Source organism: Heptranchias perlo, chromosome 3, assembly GCF_035084215.1.
Source record: "Heptranchias perlo isolate sHepPer1 chromosome 3, sHepPer1.hap1, whole genome shotgun sequence".
NCBI classification, from domain to species: Eukaryota; Metazoa; Chordata; class Chondrichthyes; order Hexanchiformes; family Hexanchidae; genus Heptranchias; species Heptranchias perlo.
In genome coordinates, this window is record NC_090327.1 from 137,309,274 (window position 1) to 137,327,590 (window position 18,317).

The following is an 18,317-nucleotide window of genomic DNA, read 5'->3' on the forward strand; positions in this document are numbered from 1 at the left end:
GATTCCCTTAGTGTCCAAAAATCTATCGATCTCAGTCTTGAATATGCTCAACAACTGAGCATCCACAGTCCTCTGGGGTGGAGAATTCCACAGATTTACAACCCTCTGAGTGAAGAAATTTTTCCTCATCTCAGTCTTAAATGGCTGACCCCTTATCTTGCGACTATGACCCCTAGCTCTAGCCTCTGCAGGCAGGGGAAACAGCCTCTGAGCATCTACCCTGTCAAACTCTCCCAGAATCTTATATGTTTCAATGAGATCACCTCTCATCCTTCTAAACTCCGGAGAATATAGGCCCATTCTACACAATCTCTCCTCGTAGGACAACCCTCTCATCCCAGGAATCAATCTAGAGAACCTTCGTTGCACTCCCTCTAAGGCAAATATATCCTTCCTTAGGTAAGGAGACCAAAACTGTACATAGTACTCCAGGTGTGGTCTCACCAGAGACCTGTATAATTGTAGCAAGACCTCCTTACTCTTATACTCCAACCCACTTGCAATAAAGGCTAACATCCATTTCCCTTCCTAATTGCTTGCTGTACCTGCATGTTAAATTTCTGTGATTTTTTTTTTGTACAAGGACACCAAAATCCCTCTAAATATCAACGTTTCTTAGTCTCTCACCTTTTAAAAAATATTCTGTTTTTCTATTCTTCTTACCAAAGTGGATATTATACTCCACCTGCCACCTCTCGCCCACTGCCTATATCTCTTTGCAGACTCTTTGTTCCTTCCTCACAGCTTACTTTCCCACCGAGCTTTGTATCATCAGCAAACTTGGATAAATTACACTCGGTCCCCTCATTTAAGTCATTGATGTATATCGTAAATAGCTGAGGCCCAAGCACTGATCCTTGTCGCACCCCACTAGTTACAACCTGCCAACCCAAAAATGACCCGTTTATTCCTACTCTCTTTTCCCTGTTAACCAACCCTCTATTGATGCTAATATATTACCCACAACCCCATGAGCCCTAATCTTGTGTAACAACCTTTTGTGTGGCACCTTATCGAATGCCTTTTGAAAATCCAAATATACTACATCCACTGCTTTCCCTTTACCCTGTTAGTTACACACTCAAAAAGCTCAAATAAATTTGTCAAACACGATTTCCCTTTCATAGAATCAGGTTGGCTCTGCCTAAACATATTTTGATTTTCTAAGTGCCCTGTTACCACTTCCTTAATAATGGATTCCAGCATTTTCCCGATGACTGTGTCAGGCCAACTGGTCTGTAGTTCCCTGTTTTCTCTCTCCCTCCTTCCTCGAATAGCTTCATTTGCCACCTTCCAATCCACTGGGACCGTTCTAGAATCTAGGGAATTCTGGAAGATCATTACCAATGCATCCACTATCTCGGCAGCCACCTCTTTTAGAACCCTAAGATGTAGGCCATCAGGTCCAGGGGATTTGGCCATGTGGTTGATAGTGAGGAGGAAAGCTGTAGACTGCAGGATGATATCAATGGACTGGTCAGATGAGCAGAAAAGTGGCAAATGGATTTCAATCCGGAGAAGTGTGAGGTAATGCATTTGGGGAGGGCAAACAAGGCAAGGGAGTACACAATAAATGGGAGGATACTGAGAGGTGGAGAGGTACAGAGGGAGCTTGGAGTGCATGTCCACAGATCCTTGAAGGTAGCAGGACAGGTAGATAAGAAGGCATATGGGATACTTTCCTTTGTTAGCTGGGGCATAGACTATAAGAGCAGGTAGGTTATGCTAGAACTGTAGAAAGCACTGGTTAGGCCATAGCTTGAGTACTGTCTATAGTTCTATTTTTAAAAATTTGTTCATGGGACGTGGGCGTCGCTGGTGAGGCCAGCATTTATTGCCCATCCCTAATTGCCCTTGAGAAGATGATGGTGAGCCACCTTCTTGAACTGCTGCAGTCCGTGTGGTGAAGGTTCTCCCACAGTGCTGTCACGAAGGGAGTTCCAGGATTTTGACCCAGCGACGATGAAGGAACGGCGATATATTTCCAAGTCGGCATGGTGTGTGACTTGGAGGGGAACATGCAGGTGGTGGTGTTCCCATGTGCCTGCTGCTCTTGGCCTTCTAGGTGGTAGAGGGTCGCGGGTTTGGGAGGTGCTGTCGAAGAAGCCTTGGCGAGTTGCTGCAGTGCATCCTGTGGATGGTACATACTGCAGCCACTGTGCGCCGGTGGTGAAGGGAGTGAATGTTCAGGGTGGTGGATGGGGTGCCAATCAAGCGGGCTGCTTTGTCCTGGATGGTGTCGAGCTTCATAAGTGTTGCTGGAGCTGCACTCATCCAGGCAAGTGGAGAGTATTTCATCACACTCCTGGCTTATGCCTTGTAGATGGTGGAAAGGCTTTGGGGAGTCAGGAGGTGAGTCACTCGCCACAGAATACCTAGCCTCTGACCTGCTCTTGTAGCCACAGTATTTATATGGCTGGTCCAGTTAAGTTTCTGGTCAATGGTGACCCCCAGGATGTTGATGGTGGGGGATTCGGCGATGGTAATGCCGTTGAATGTCAAGATGTGGAGATGCCGGTGATGGACTGGGGTTGACAATTATAAACAATTTTACAACACCAAGTTATAGTCCAGCAATTTTATTTTAAATTCACAAGCTTTCGGAGATTTTCTCCTTCCTCAGGCAAATGTTTCAAGATCTCCTTGAAGCCTACGCATTTATACATATTGAACAATAATAAATGGTGTTTACAGACTGCCCCTGCAACTGCCCGTTGCCAAGGCAATCACCGTGTTCAGACAGAGAGGTGTTACCTGCAGAACCTCCGAATACACATTCAATAAAAAAACAAACAGGGAAAAAAAAACAGAGAAAAAAAAAACACAGAGAGAGGCAGAAACATCCGGAAGGCAGAGAGAGCCAGCAAATGACCCATTATATTAAAAACAGATAACATTTGTTCGCTGGTGGGGTAACGTGTAGCGTGACATGAACCCAAGATCCCGGTTGAGGCCGTCCTCATGGGTGCGGAACTTGGCTATCAATTTCTGCTCGACGATTTTGCGTTGTCGTGTGTCTCGAAGGCCGCCTTGGAGTACGCTTACCCGAAGGTCGGTGGATGAATGTCCATGACTGCTGAAGTGTTCCCCGACTGGGAGGGAACCCTCCTGTTTGGCGATTGTTGCGCGGTGTCCGTTCATCCGTTGTCGCAGCGTCTGCATGGTCTCGCCAATGTACCATGCTCTGGGGCATCCTTTCCTGCAACGTATGAGGTAGACAACGTTGGCTGAGTCACAGGAGTATGAACCATGCACCTGGTGGGTGGTGTCATCTCGTGTGATGGTGGTATCTGTGTCGATGATCTGGCATGTCTTGCAGAGGTTACCGTGGCAGGGTTGTGTGGCGTCGTGGACGCTGTTCTCTTGAAAGCTAGGTAGTTTGCTGCGAACGATGGTCTGTTTGAGGTTGGGTGGCTGTTTAAAGGCGAGTAGTGGAGGTGTGGGGATGGCCATAGCGAGGTGTTTGTCCTCATTGATGACATGTTGAAGGCTGCGGAGAACATGGCGTAGTTTCTCCGCTCCGGGGAAGTACTGGACGACAAAGGGTACTCTGTTGGTTGCGTCCCGTGTTAGTCTCCTGAGGAGGTCTATGCGATTTTTTGCTGTGGCCCGTCGGAACTGTCGATCGATGAGTCGAGCGTCATATCCCGTTCTTACTAGGGCGTCTTTCAGCGTCTGTAGGTGTCCATCGCGTTCCTCCTCGTCTGAGCAGACCCTGTGTATTCGCAGGGCCTGTCCATAGGGGATGGCCTCTTTGACGTGGTTAGGGTGGAAGCTGGAAAAGTGGAGCATCGTGAGGTTGTCCGTGGGCTTGCGGTAGAGTGAGGTGCTGAGGTGCCCGTCTTTGATGGAGATTCGTGTGTCCAAGAAAGAAACTGATTCTGAGGAGTAGTCCATGGTGAGCTTGATGGTGGGATGGAACTTGTTGATGTTATCGTGTAGTCTCTTTAGTGATTCCTTGCCGTGGGTCCATAGAAAGAAAATGTCGTCGATGTATCTGGTGTATAGTGTTGGTTGGAGGTCTTGTGCAGTGAAGAAGTCCTGCTCGAACTTGTGCATGAAAATGTTGGCGTATTGGGGTGCGAATTTGGTCCCCATGGCTGTTCCGTGTGTTTGGGTAAAGAACTGGTTATCGAAGGTGAAGACATTGTGATCCAGGATGAAGCGGATGAGTTGTAGGATGGCTTCCGGAGATTGGCTGTTGTTGGTGTTGAGTATTGATGCTGTCGCAGCGATGCCGTCATCGTGGGGGATACTGGTGTATAGTGCCGAGACGTCCATCGTGGTGAGAAGTGTTCCTGGTTCAACTGGTCCGTGGGTACTGAGTTTTGTCAAGTTGAATGTCAAGGGGAGGTGGTTAGACTCTCTCTTGTTGAAGATGGTCATTGCCTGGCACTTGTCTGGCACGAATGTCACTTTCCACTTATGAGCCCAAGCCTGGATGTTGTCCAGGTCTTGCTGCATGCGGGCTTGGACTGCTTCATTATCTGAGGGGTTGCGAATGGAACTGAACACTGTGCAATCATCAGCGAACATCCCCATTTCTAACCTTATGATGGAGGGAAGGTCATTGACGGAGTAGCTGAAGATGGTTCGGCCTAGAACACTGCCCTGAGGAACTCCTGCAGCAATGTCCTGGGGCTGAGATGATTGGCCTCCAACAACCAGTACCAAATCTCCTTTGTGCTAGGTATGACTCCAGCCACTGGAGAGTTTTCCCCCTGATTCCCAGTGACTTCAATTTTACTAGGGCTCCTTGGTGCCACACGTGGTCAAATGCTGCCTTGATGTCAAGGGCAGTCACTCTCACTTCACCTCTAGAATTCAGGCCTTTGTCCATGTTTGGACCAAGGCTGTAATGAGGTCTGGAGCTGAGTGGTCCTGGCAGAACCCAAACTGAGCATCGGTGAGCAGGTTATTGGTGAGTAAGTGCCGCTTGATAGCACTGTCGATGACACTTTCCATCACTTTGCTGATGATTGAGAGTAGACTGATGGGGCGGTAATTGGCCGGATTGGATTTGTCCTGCTTTTTGTGGACAGGATATACCTGGGCATTTTTCCACATTGTCGGGTAGATGCCAGTGTTGTAGCTGTACTGGAACAGCTTGGCTGGAGGCGCAGCTAGTTCTGGAGCACAAGACTTCAGCACTACAGCCGGGATGTTGTCGGGGTCCATAGCCTTTGCTGTATCCAGTGCACTCAGCCGTTTCTAGAATCGAATTGGCTGAAGACTGGCTTCTGTGATGGTGGGGATATCGGGAGGAGGCCGAGATGGATTATCCACTCGGCACTTCTGGCTGAAGGTGGTTGCAAACGCTTCAGCCTTGTCTTTTGCACTCACGTGCTGGACTCCGCCATCATTGAGGATGGGGATGTTTACAGAGCCTCCTTCTGGTCACCGCATTACAGGAAGGATATGATTGCACTAGAGAGGGTACAGAGAAGATTTACGAGGATTTGCCAGGGCTGGAGAATTTTAGCTATGAGGAAAGATTGGATAGGCTGGGGTTATTTTCTTTGGAACAAAGGCTGAGGGGAGATTTAATTGAGGTGTACAAAATTATGAGGGGCCGAGATACAGTGGATAGGAAGGACCTATTTCCCTTAGCAGAGAGGTCAATAACCAGAGGGCATAGATTTGAAATGATTGGTAGAAGGATTAGAGGGGAGCTGAGGAAAATTTTTTTTCACCCAGAGGGTGGTGGGGGTCTGGAACTCACTGCCTGAAAGGGTGGTAGAGGCAGAAACCCTCAACTCATTTAAAAAGTACTTGGATGTGCACTTGAAGTGCCGTAATCTACAGGGCTACGGACCAAGTGCTGGAAAGTGGGATTAAAATGCATAGCTCTTTTTCGGCCGGCACGGACATGATGGGCCGAATGTCATCCTTCTGTGCTGTAACTTTCTATGATCCTACTATTTGTTGGCTTTTAGTCCCATTAATTTCTTCAGTATGTTTTCTTTAATATCTTAATTACTTTAAGTTCCTCACTCTCATTAAACCCTTGGTTCCCCATTATTGCCACTATGTTTTTTGTGTCCTCTTACTGTGAAGACAGATACAAAATATTTGTTTAATGTCTCTGCCATTTCCTTATTCCCCATTATAATTTCTCCTGTCTCAGCCTGTAAGGGACCCACATTTACTTTCGCTAATCTCTTCCTTTTTACATACTTGTAGAAGCTCGTACAATCTATTTTTATATTTCTTGCTAGTTTACTCTCATATTCAATTTTCTTCCTCTTTATCAATTTCTTGGTCTTTGTTTGCTGATTTCTAAAACCCTCTGAATCCTCAGACTTACTACTCTTTTGGCAACATTATAAGCCTCTTCTTTTAATCTAATACTATCCTTAACTTCTCTATTTAGCCACGGTCTGATCACTTTTCCTGTGGAGTTTTTATTCCTCAAGGGAATGTATACTCATTGAGAATTATGAATTATTTCTTTAAATGTTCACCATTGCTTACCAACTGTCATATCAAATTAGATAAACTAATCTCCCAATCTACCTTAGCCAACTCGCCCCTCATACCTATGTAATTGGCTTTGTTTAAATTTAAGACCCTAGTTTCGGACTTAACTACATCACTCTCAAACTCAATATGAAATTCTATCATATTATGATCACTCTGCCCCAGAGGATCCTTAACTATAAGATTACTAATTAACCCTGGCTCATTACACAATACGAGATCTAAAATAGCCTGTTCCCTGGTTGGTTCCCTGACAAATGGTTCTAGAAAGCAGTCTCGAAAACATTCCATGAACTCGTACTCTAAACTACTTTTGCTAATTTGGTTTGCCCAGTCTATATGAAGATTAAAGTCCCCCACGATTATCGCATTACCCTTGTTACATGCTCCTCTAATTTCCTGATTTATACTCTGTGCAACACTATAACTACTGTTAGAGGGCCTTTAAACTACTCCCACCAGGGTTTTCTGCCCCTTGTTATTTCTTAGCTCCAACCACACTGATTCTACATCCTGATTTTCTGAGCTGAGATCCTGTCTCACTACTGCCTTTCTCTCATTCTCTTATTACCAGGGCTACACCCCGCACCCCACCCCCCAGCCACCCACCCTGCTCCTTTCCCATTTTGCCTACCTTTTCTAAAAGTCAACTACCCTGCAATATTTAGTTCCCAACCTCGGTCACCCTGTAACCATGTCTCAGTAATGGCTACGAGATCAATCCCATTTATCTTTATTTGTGCCATTAATTCACCTATCTTTTTTACGAATGCTTCCCGCATTCAGATATAGACTGAGTACATTTAGTAATTTGGTTATGAATTATTTAAATTTTTATGTATTTATTTCTCAAAAAACCTGCTTTCTAGTACAACTTTCATTGGGTACTTTGTATGGGTACAGTAGCCTAGTGGTTATGGCACTGGACTAGAAATCCAGAGGTTATGAGTTCAAATCCCACCATGATGAGTTGGGAAATTGAATTCATTTTCACATCGTTCACCTGACGAAGGAGGAAGCCTCCGAAAGCTTGTGAATTTAAAATAAAATTGCTGGACTATAACTTGGTGTTGTAAAATTGTTTACAATTGTCAACCCCAGTCCATCACCGGCATCTCCACATCATTAAATCTAGTAATTTGTAGGCTGACACCAGATAAAATGAAAACTGCCAAATTGTCATTAAAAACCCAACTAGTTCACTAATGTCCCTCAGGGAAGGGAACCTGCTACCCCTATCTGATCTGGCCTACATATGACTCCATGATGGGTACGGTAGTATAGTGGTTATGTTACTGGACTAGTAATTCGGAGTCATGAGTTCAAATCCCACCACGGCAGTTGGGGAATTTAAATTCAATTAATTAAATAAAATCTGGAATTAAAAATACTGGATTGTCATAAAAACCCATCTGGTTCACTAATGTCCTTTAGGGAAGGAAACCCCCTGGTCTGGCCTAGATGTGACTCCAGACCCACAGCAATGTGGTTGTTTCTTAATTGCCCTCTGGCAAACCACTCAGTTGTATAAATCTCACTACAAAAAGTCATAATAAAAATAAAACCAGATGGACTACCAGGCACCGAACACGACAAAGGCAAACCAAGCCCAGTCGACCCTGCAATAGGCCAGGACTAATAATCCAGAATCATGAGTTCAAATTTAAATTCAATTAATTAAATCTGGAAAAAGAAATTAGCACCAGTAATGGTAACCATGAAACTACCGGATTGTTGTAAAAACCCATCTGGTTCACTAATGTCCTTTAGGGAAGGAAACCTGCCGTCCTTACCCGGTCTGGCCTATATGTGACTCCAGACCCACAGTGGTTGATTCTTAATCACCCTCTGAAATGGCCTAGCAAGCCACTCAGTTGTCAAGAAGGTGGCTCACCACCACCTTCTCAAGGGTAATTAAGGGATGGGCAATAAATGCTGGCCTTGCCAGTGATGCCCATATCCCATGAATGAATAAAAAAAAACCTGGTGAACCTACAATACAGGACTACATGCATGCTAAACAGCGGAAGTAACATGCTATAGACAGAGCTAAGTGATTCCACAACCAATGGATCAGATCAAAGCTCTGCAGTCCTGTCACATCCAGTCATGAATGGTAGTGAACAATTAAACAACTAACGGGAGGAGGAGGCTCTGCAAACATCCCCATCCTCAATGATGGCGGAGTCCAGCACGTGAGTGCAAAAGACAAGGCTGAAGCGTTTGCAACCATCTTCAGCCAGAAGTGCCGAGTGGATGATCCATCTTGGCCTCCTCCCGATATCCCCACCATCACAGAAGCCAGTCTTCAGCCAATTCAATTCACTCCACGTGATATCAAGAAACGGCTGAGTGCACTGGATACAGCAAAAGCTATGGGCCCCGACAACATCCCAGCTGTAGTGCTGAAAACTTGTGTTCTAGCCAAGCTGTTCCAGTACAGCTACAACACTGGCATCTACCCGACAATGTGGAAAATTGCCCAGGTATGTCCTGTCCACAAAAAGCAGGTCAAATCCAATCCACCCAATTACTGCCCTATCAGTCTACTCTCAATCATCAGCAAAGTGATGGAAGGTGTCATCAACAGTGCTATCAAGTGACACTTACTCACCGATAACCTGCTCACCGATGCTCAGAGGTGAGGTGAGAGTGACTACCCTTGACATCAAGGCAGCATTTGACCGAGTGTAGCACCAAGGAGCCCCAGTAAAATTGAAGTCAATGGGAATCAGGGGGAAAACTCTCCAGTGGCTGGAGTCATACCTAGCACCAAGGAAGATGGTAGTGTTTGTTGGAGGCCAATCATCTCAGTGCCAGGACATTGCTGCAGGAGTTCCTCAGGGCAGTATCCGAGGCCTAACCATCTTCAGCTGCTTCATCAATGACCTTCCCTCCATCATAAGGTCAGAAATGGGGATGTTCGCTGATGATTGCACAGTGTTCAGTTCCATTCGCAACCCTTCAGATAATGAAGCAGTCCGTGCCTGCATACATCAAGACCTGGACAACATCCAGGCTTGGGGTGATAAGTGGCAAGTAACATTTGCGCCAGACAAGTGCCAGGCAATGACCATCTCCAACAAGAGAGAGTCTAACCACCTCCCCTTGACATTCAACGGCATTACCATTGCCGAATCCCCCCCATCAACATCCCGGGGGTCACCATTGACCAGAAACTTAACTGGACCAGCCACATGAATACTGTGGCTACAAGAGCAGGTCAGAGGCTGGGTATTCTGTGGCGAGTGACTCACCTCCTGACTCCCCAAAGCCTTTCCACCATCTACAAGGCACAAGTCAGGAGTGTGATGGAATACTCTCCACTTGTCTGGATGAGTGCAGCTCCAACAACACTCAAGAAGCTCGACACCATCCAGGACAAAGCAGCCCGCTTGATTGGCACCCCATCTACCATCCACCATCCTAAACATTCACTCCCTTCACCACCAGCGCACAGTGGCTGCAGTGTGTACCATCCACAGGATGCACTGCAGCAACTCGCCAAGGCTTCTTCGACAGCACCTCCCAAACCTGTGACTTCTACCACCTAGAAGGACAAGGGCAGCAGGCACATGGGAACAACACCACCTGCACGTTCCCCTCCAAGTCACACACCATCCCGACTTGGAAATATAACGCCGTTCCTTCATCGTCGCTGGGTCAAAATCCTGGAACTCCCCTCCTAACAGCACTGTGGGAGAACCTTCACCACACGGACTGCAGCGGTTCAAGAAGGCGGCTCACCACCACCTTCTCAAGGGCAATTAGGGATGGGCAATAAATGCTGGCCTTGCCAGCGACGCCCACATCCCGTGAACGAATAAAAAAAAAATGACGCTCTCGATGGTTGAATCTTAATGCCCTCAGGGCAACTAAGAATGGGCAATAAATGAGGCCTTGCCCAGCATCGCCCACATCCCGAGAACAAATATTTTTTGATAGGGTGGCAACTGAAAGGAAAGGGAAAGCAAAAAATTTGCATTTATATAGCATCTTAAAACACTTAAACAATGTGTATGTGTTGACGTCAGATGTTAACGATCAAATTCAGACTGCTATATTCAAGAAAAGGCAGACATTAGTAACTTGAACCTCAGAGGTTCATGGGGTTTATTTATTTGCTTCATTTGTGTTCAGCCGGGTCTTAATGGTTTGTTAGACAATTTTGTGTATTAAAAAAGGAGAATCAGAGTCTGCAATCTGTGTTTTTGATCAAATAAGCCAAGTACAAAATAAAAGACCTGAGAATGGTTTTATTACCAAAATATTGTGGTTTTCAGCACAGTTGCAGAAAACAGCTTGTGGTTCATTCTCTGCATTGGCATCCTGGGTGTTTCTACCATTCATATCTGCTTCTTAAAGAAAACATGATAAGACTGTCAAGCTTATTACGGGTAAAGACAAGAAGAGTTTATCTAGTACATTTTTTTTATTTAGCTGAAAACTGGTTGATACAGTGCAACTGGCATGTCCCAGACTATTTGTCATGTTAATTAAATAAAGTATGATAAGAAAATGCATGAAACAATCATTTGTTTCCATGGCAGCCGTATCAAAATAGATTAAATTACACCACAGTGCACAGGAAATCTGATGCATGGGCTACAAATGGGGATTAAAGGATTTAGAGGATTAACTGGGAGCCTGGAGTTAATGTATAAACACGGACAATAGCAGCTCACTGCTGTTTGGCCTATAAATGACTTCTGCCATCAAAAGTTTGCAATGAAGGAGGACATATGAAATCTCCTTCGCACAAAAGTAACACTAAGCAAAGAAGTTATTTTATAATGTATAGCGTTATTTTCTGTTAATCGCCAGGAGCAAAGTTTGCCCTGCAGGGCCCTGTGTAAAGTTTCGGTTTGGGGCCCTTACATTTTACTAGACACTGATTCTAAATGTGCACAGGTGTCCTTTCATTGGATGCGCTCGGGACCCCTGACCGCCCGGGGCACCATGCAATTTCATGGCGTGCACGGTCCTAGTGCTGCCCCTGTTAATCGCTTATCACTCAACAGATGGGCAGTGAATACAGCAAAATGATGAATCCTTTAGTGAGATCAGGCCTAGTGGCAGCACGCAGTGTGGTAATGAGCCATATAGATGAAGTCTGGGATACTAAGTGTCACGAGGTTAGATACTGGCCTGTCGCCTCCAGGACTGGATCCAAATCCAGCCCAGACTAATGGGATGAACATCTTCTCTGCTGGTTGTAATGGTCCTATGTGAAATGAGTTTGGGCAGTCTTAATACAGCTTCTAATGGGCAAAGACCCACAGCGCAAAACTATACCAATCTGGCAGTAAATTGGCATTCTCACACAAAGGCCACAAGATGGTTGCTATAAGAAATGGAAGATGTCACTGGTGTATGAGAGGTCTTCTTATAAAGATGGTGCTGAAGCACATTGTTGAGGCAGAATAGAGGGGGTTTCAGTCTGCGTTTAACCTGATGTGGTATTTCTTGATACTAACACCAAGTGACCGAAACAGAAAGTGTTCCATCCATGTTCATGACACAAAACTTGGAAGTGTAGCGAACAGTGAGGAGGATAGTGATCGACTTCAAGAGGATATAGACAGGCTGGTGAACTGGGCGGACACGTGGTAGATGAAATTTAACGCAGAGAAATGCAAGGTGATACATTATGGAAGGAAGAACAAGGAGAGGCAATATAAACGAAAGGGCACAATTTTAAAAGGGGTACAGGAACAGAGAGACCTGGGGGTATATGTGCACAAATCGTTGAAAGTGGCAGGGCAGGTTGAGAAAGCGGTTAAAAAGGCACACAGGATCCTGGGCTTTATAAATAGAGGCATAGAGCTCAAAAGCAAGGAAGTCATGATGAACCTTTATTAAACACTGGTTCGGCCACAACTGGAGTATTGTGTCCAGTTCTGGGCACCGCACTTTAGGAAAGATGCGAAGGCCTTAGAGAGGGTGCAGAAGAGATTTACTTGAATGATTCCAGGGATGAGGGACTTCAGTTACGTGGATAGACTGGAGAAGCTGGGGTTGTTCTCCTTGGAACAGAGAAGGTTGAGAGGAGATTTGATAGAGGTATTCAAAATCATGAAGGGTCTAGACCGAGTAGACAGAGAGAAACTGTTCCCATTGGCAGAAGGGTCGAGAACCAGAGGACACAGATTTAAGATGATAGACAAAAAAAACAAAGGTGACATGAGGAAAACTTTTTTTACACAGCGAGTGGTTATGATCTGGAATGCACTGCCCGAGGGAGTGGTGGAGGCAGATTCAATCATGGCTTTCAAAAGGGAACCGAATAAGTACTTGAAAAAAAACTTGCAGGGCTACAGGGAATGGGACTAGATGGATTGCTCTTTCCCAGAGCTGCCATGGACTCGATGGGCCGAATGGCCTCCTTCTGTGCTGTAACGGTCTTATGATTCTATGATTCTATGATCCCTCGGCATTAACATTGCTCACCCTAATTGTGACTTGAACTCAATCTCGAGCTGAGGTCTAACCAGTGTTTTATAAAGGTTTAGCATAACTTCCTTGCTTTTGTACTCTATGCCTCTATTTATTAAGCCAGGGATCCCATATGCTTCCTTTTAATAGCTTTATCAACTTGTCCTGCCACCTTCAAAGATTTGTGTATGTGCACCCCCAGGTCTCTCTGTTCCCGCACCTCCTTTCAAATTGTACCATTTAGTTTATATCACCTCTCCCCATTCTTCCCACCAAAATGCATCACTTCACACTTCTCTGCATTAAATTTCGTTTAAAAAAAATCAGTTTGTTGTGTTCTATCTTTTGATAGCCAACTCATTAAATCAAGCAACTGCACATGTTAACAAAGAAGGCCTTAATTACGGTAAAATTATATTGTTTGCAGCAGGCCACGATCAACAAAATGTTAGGATGGCTGTATCGTACCCACTAATTAAAAATTACAACTTGCTGAAGATTTTCCTGTATTACTGTGCTAATCAGGTCAGAGTCAATGTAACTGATGTAGTCTACACTGTGAAGGATTTACACGCTGGATGCACAACCACAGCACCATTCAGCTTCACACAAGCGTTCACAAGACCAGAGAAAATATCTTTCAGAGACTCAGATGCATGCTAAATCTTGGATAACAGGTACTTAGAAGCGATTCGTAAAGATGTAACATGTGAAAGAGCTTAGCTGACATCACAAACCACTGGCCTGAAGGTTGAGCAGTTTAGAAACATAGCTGATCGGGCAAAGAAGGACCTGGAGAGAGATGCAGTGGTATCTGTCCAGGTTCGTCCCGAGCAGCTCCGCAACACAGGACTCTGTGCTCTTTGGACTGTTCTAAGCGACGCACACCGAGACGGACATCAACTGCTGCTGGACGACCATCAGCTCGGTGAAAGATGCCCTTTGGTCCGCCCGAGACATGCTTGCCTTCCTGTGCACGGAGCTGTCCTCGACCGAGTGTTGTAGACTGGCACATTCCAAGGTCCAGGACTACGTGCTGAGGGACAGACTGAAGCTGGGTACGGCCATCGCAAAGGCTCTCTGGGGAAAGGCCACAGTGTAAGGCCCCCTCCCGGCGTTATATTCAGAGGAGCTGGAATCAGAGGAAAACCCCCTTGGACAGAATGTAAAATGACAAATGGATGTAATGAAATGTAATGTACCTGTAATGTATCTGTAATCAATAAGCTGTATTGATTATAATGCAATGAGGCACCATAGAGTGTCATGAACTGTAATTATCATGTACGATGTGTAACTGTATTTTTTGAACCATATTTGAACTGTACTGTATGTATCTTGCAAATTGTATGAACTGTATTTATGTTTGAAATGTGATATGGCAATTGTACTGTATGTTTCTTTACAAATTTTATTAATAAAGTATATTTTTGAAACAAAAATAAAACATAGCTGATTGGGCAGTTCCCCAACCAGACGGTCGATGCCATTTGGCAGAACATCTCGTCACCAGAACTGACCAACAGGCACCAGGTTGTAGCCTGGATGGTGGTGAGAAGGACCCTCCCAGTACGGTCCTTCCAACATACACGGAATCTCAGCGCCACCATGAGTTGCCTTCGAGGCTGTGGCGGGGGAGGAGACCATCGCCCATCTCCTGATGGACTGCCCCTTTGTGCAGAGGGTGTGGGGAGAGATGCGATGGTATCTGACCCAGTTCGTCCCCAACAGCTCAGTAACACAGGACTCTGTGCTCTACGGGCTGTTCCCCGGGACACACACTGAGACAGATATCAACTGCTGCTGGAAGACCATCAACTCAGTGAAGGAGGCCCTTTGGTCCACTTGAAACCTGCTGGTCTTCCAGCTGAAGGAGCTGTCCACGACCGAGTGTTGCTGACTGACACACTCCAAGGTCCAGGAGTACGTGCTGCGGGACGCACTGAAGTGAGGTGCGGCCTATGCAAAAGCTCTATGGGGAAAGGCCACCGTGTAAGGCCATTCCATCTTTGTATAGTACAGAATGCATTAGAAAATATGTACTGAGTTTTGAATTGTAATAATGAGATCACAGTGTGTACAATCTGCACTATATTGACTCAAACAAAGAGCTATGGGAGGGATAGAAACAGATGTCCTTTAGGGAAGGAAGCCTGCCGCCCTTACCCGGTCTGGCTTATATGTGACTCCAGACCCACAGCAATGTGGTTGATTCTTAATTGCCCTCTGAAATGGCCTAGCAAGCCACTCAGTTGTAAAATCTCGCTACGAAAAGTCAGAAAAAGAATAAAACCGGACGGACCACCCGGCATTGGACCACTAGGCACCAGACACGACAACGGCAAAACACCAAGCCCAGTCGACCCTGCAAGGTCCTCCTTACTAACATCTGGGGACTTGTGCCAAAATTGGGAGAGCTGTCCCACAGACTAGTCAAGCAACAGCCTGACATAGCCATACTCACAGAATCATATCTTTCAGCCAACGTCCCAGACTCTTCCATCACCATCCCTGGGTATGTCCTGTCCCACCGGCAGGACAGACCCACCAGAGGTGGCGGTACAGTGATATACAGTCAGGAGGGAGTGGCCCTGGGAGTCCTCAACATTGACTCTGGACCCCATGAAATCTCATGGCATCAGGTCAAACATGGGCAAGGAAACCTCCTGCTGATTACCACCTACCGTCCTCCCTCAGCTGATGAATCAGTCCTCCTCCATGTTGAACACCACTTGGAGGAAGCACTGAGGGTAGCAAGGGCACAAAATGTACTCTGGGTGGGGGACTTCAATGTCCATCACCAAGAGTGGCTCGGTAGCACCACTACTGACCGAGCTGGCCGAGTCCTGAAGGACATAGCTGCTAGACTGGGCCTGCGGCAGGTAATGAGTGAACCAACACGAGGGAAAAACTTACTTGACCTCGTCCTCACCAATCTACCTGTCGCAAATGCATCTGTCCATGACAGTATTGGTAGGAGTGACCACCGCACAGTCCTCGTGGAGATGAAATCCCGTCTTCACACTGAGGACACCATCCAACGTGTTGTGTGGCACTACCACCGTGCTAAATGGGATAGATTCAGAACAGATCTAGCAGCTCAAAACTGGGCATCCATGAGGCGCTGTGGGCCATCAGCAGCAGCAGAATTGTATTCCAGCACAGTCTGTAACCTCATGGCCCAGCATATTCCTCACTCTACCATTACCAACAAGCCAGGGGATCAACCCTGGTTCAATGAGGAGTGTAGAAGAGCATGCCAGGAGCAGCACCAGGCGTACCTAAAAATGAGGTGCCAACCTGGTGAAGCTACAACTCAGGACTACACGCATGCTAAACAGCGGAAGCAACATGCTATAGACAGAGCTAAGCGATTCCACAACCAACGGATCAGATCAAAGCTCTGCAGTCCTGCCACATCCAGTCGTGAATGGTGGTGGACAATTAAACAACTAACGGGAGGAGGAGGCTCTGCAAACATCCCCATTCTCAATGATGGCGGAGTCCAGCACGTGAGTGCAAAAGACAAGGCTGAAGCGTTTGCAACCATCTTCAGCCAGAAGTGCCGAGTGGATAATCCATCTCAGCCTCCTCCCGATATCCCCACCATCACGGAAGCCAGTCTTCGGCCAATTCGATTCACTCCACGTGATATCAAGAAACGGCTGAGTGCACTGGATACAGCAAAGGCTATGGGCCCTGACAACATCCCAGCTGTAGTGCTGAAGACTTGTGCTCCAGAACTAGCTGCGCCTCTAGCCAAGCTGTTCCAGTACAGCTACAACACTGGCATCCACCCGACAATGTGGAAAATTGCCCAGGTATGTCCTGTCCACAAAAAAAAGCAGGACAAATCCAATCCGGCCAATTACCGCCCCATCAGTCTACTCTCAATCATCAGCAAAGTGATGGAAGGTGTCGTCGACAGTGCTATCAAGCGGCACTTACTCACCAATAACCTGCTCACCGATGCTCAGTTTGGGATCCGCCAGGACCACTCGGCTCCAGACCTCATTACAGCCTTGGTCCAAACATGGACAAAAGAGCTGAATTCCAGAGGTGAGGTGAGAGTGACTGCCCTTGACATCAAGGCAGCATTTGACCGAGTGTGGCACCAAGGAGCCCTAGTAAAATTGAAGTCAATGGGAATCAGGGGGAAAACTCTCCAGTGGCTGGAGTCATACCTAGCACAAAGGAAGATGGTAGTGGTTGTTGGAGGCCAATCATCTCAGCCCCAGGGCATTGCTGCAGGAGTTCCTCAGGGCAGTGTCCTAGGCCCAACCATCTTCAGCTGCTTCATGAATGACCTTCCCTCCATCATAAGGTCAGAAATTGGGATGTTCGCTGATGACTGCACAGTGTTCAGTTCCATTCGCAACCCCTCAGATAATGAAGCAGTCCGAGCCTGCATGCAGCAAGACCTGGACGACATCCAGGCTTGGGCTGATAAGTGGCAAGTAACATTCGCGCCAGATAAGTGCCAGGCAATGACCATCTCCAACAAGAGAGAGTCTAACCACCTCCCCTTGACATTCAACGGCATTACCATCGCCGAATCCCCCACCATCAACATTCTGGGGGTCACCATTGACCAGAAACTTAACTGGACCAGCCATATAAATACTGTGGCTACGAGAGCAGGTCAGAGGCTGGGTATTCTGCGGCGAGTGACTCATCTCCTGACTCCCCAAAGCCTTTCCACCATCTACAAGGCACAAGTCAGGAGTGTGATGGAATACTCTCCACTTGCCTGGATGAGTGCAGCTCCAACAACACTCAAGAAGCTCGACACCATCCAAGATAAAGCAGCCCGCTTGATTGGCACCCCATCCACCACCCTAAACATTCACTCCCTTCACCACCGGCGCACTGTGGCTGCAGTGTGTACCATCCACAGGATGCACTGCAGCAACTCGCCAAGGCTTCTTCGACAGCACCTCCCAAACCCGCGACCTCTACCACCTAGAAGGACAAGAGCAGCAGGCGCATGGGAACAACACTACCTGCACGTTCCCCTCCAAGTCACACACCATCCTGACTTGGAAATATATCGCCGTTCCTTCATTGTCGCTGGGTCAAAATCCTGGAACTCCCTTCCTAACAGCACTGTGGGAGAACCTTCACCACACGGACTGCAGCGGTTCAAGAAGGCGGCTCACCACCACCTTCTCGAGGGCAATTAGGGATGGGCAATAAATGCCGGCCTTGCCAGCGACGCCCACATCCCGTGAACGAATAAAAAAAAAAAGATCCGGGAGCTCAAGTTTGTGCCTCTCGGAGTTGAGGGAGTGAATATGGGGGTCGCACCAGGGGGAATGACATTGATGGGAGGCAATAAAGATTTTGCTGGGGACGAGGGCATTGAAGGTGGAGGTGAGGGAGTGGTTGAGCAAATTCACAGC